The following is a 1308-nucleotide window of genomic DNA, read 5'->3' as shown; positions in this document are numbered from 1 at the left end:
CACTAATGTGTTTCTAAGTCCAGCTGATATGTTCTGTGAGAATGTTTCTACCGTTTCCTTGTTTTAAGCCATCATGTTTCATATGCATCCCACAAAAAACAAGCAAAAAAGGGTGATATCATGACTGCCAAGACGGGCACTTAAAGTAAACTTGGTGGCTTTAGGACAAAAAACAACGTAGAAACGTTGCAAATCAGTTCTGCGGAATCCCGCAAGGTGGCGGAAGGGTTAAGAAAGGGAAAATAGACAACCACCCGTTTGTAGCACGAAGCCACAAGGAAATCTATACGGATTTCCTTGTGGAAATTTGTCGGCAACTATAAGGCTTTATTTCTGAGAAATCCGTATGGATTTCCTTGTGGCTTCGTGCTACAAACGGGTGGTTGTCTATTTTCTCTTTCTTAACCCTTCCGCCACCTTGCGGGATTCCGCAGAACTGATTTGCAATATGTGTCCAGTTGCTTCGAGTTGTCGATGAATTCGCCCTCGCGCTGCCAATTGCTAGCTTCCTGGTTAGCTCAATTGGTAGAGCGACCGCCCCGGAAAGGCGTTGGTCCCGGGTTCGATCCCCGGACCAGGACGAATTTTTCGGCAACTATAAGGCTTTATTTCTGAGAAATCCGTATGGATTTCCTTGTGGCTTCGTGCTACAAACGGGTGGTTGTCTTTTTTCCCTTTCTTAACGTAGAAACGTAAAAATAACGCACCACAAACGTTTATTTTCCAATCCTTTTTATAGTTCCACTCGATCTTGACACATGTTTCGTTGAACCCACAGCAAGTATGAATTAACTAGCGCAAATAACAGCGGTAAATAACACTAACATCGTCGCACATATTAGGACAGGTAACCGCCATATAGCGAGGCGGTTTGATCATTAAGAGGAATCGTGCGATACGTAATCTTCTCGGTTGGCACAAGCATATTTTGAAACTCACATTTTAAGTCAAACCGATACCAACAGAACCTATCATGCACTGCCTAAGAATACCGGTACCTTTCCTGCAGGAAGGCAGAAGGACCTCCAGAGACGCGGCCGATTTTCAAGACACCGCTACGGGAAAGCAGCTCTGTAAGGCACACCCTGGCGCTCTTCGTCACACCATCCTTCTACGTCATTGTTGCGGTCATCGTCATTGACGATTATAGCAACGTACAATTTTCCACGACACTAGTTGACTGCGCCATCGACAAGGGCATCACACTGGATGTAGCCAAGACACTCATCTCTTTTTCCTCATCCGGCGCCCTCGTGGGTCGTGTCGCGGTGCCTTTCCTGTCCGATATCTGGCCAGGCATGCGCTATC

General features: G+C 46.3%; 1 non-coding gene across 1 annotated transcript; it reads left to right on the top strand.

Annotated features, from left to right (window-relative positions):
* Positions 1–507: 507 nt before the first annotated feature.
* Positions 508–581, top strand: Trnas-gga (transfer RNA serine (anticodon GGA)). The gene has a single exon. It is a non-coding gene; the product is annotated as a tRNA-Ser (tRNA).
* The last annotated feature ends 727 nt before the right edge of the window (positions 582–1308 follow it).

This window comes from Rhipicephalus sanguineus, chromosome 4, assembly GCF_013339695.2.
Source record: "Rhipicephalus sanguineus isolate Rsan-2018 chromosome 4, BIME_Rsan_1.4, whole genome shotgun sequence".
In the NCBI taxonomy this organism is placed as follows: Eukaryota; Metazoa; Arthropoda; class Arachnida; order Ixodida; family Ixodidae; genus Rhipicephalus; species Rhipicephalus sanguineus.
The sequence above is the reverse complement of the archived record's forward strand: the minus strand, read 5'-3'. Positions and strand labels throughout refer to the sequence as shown.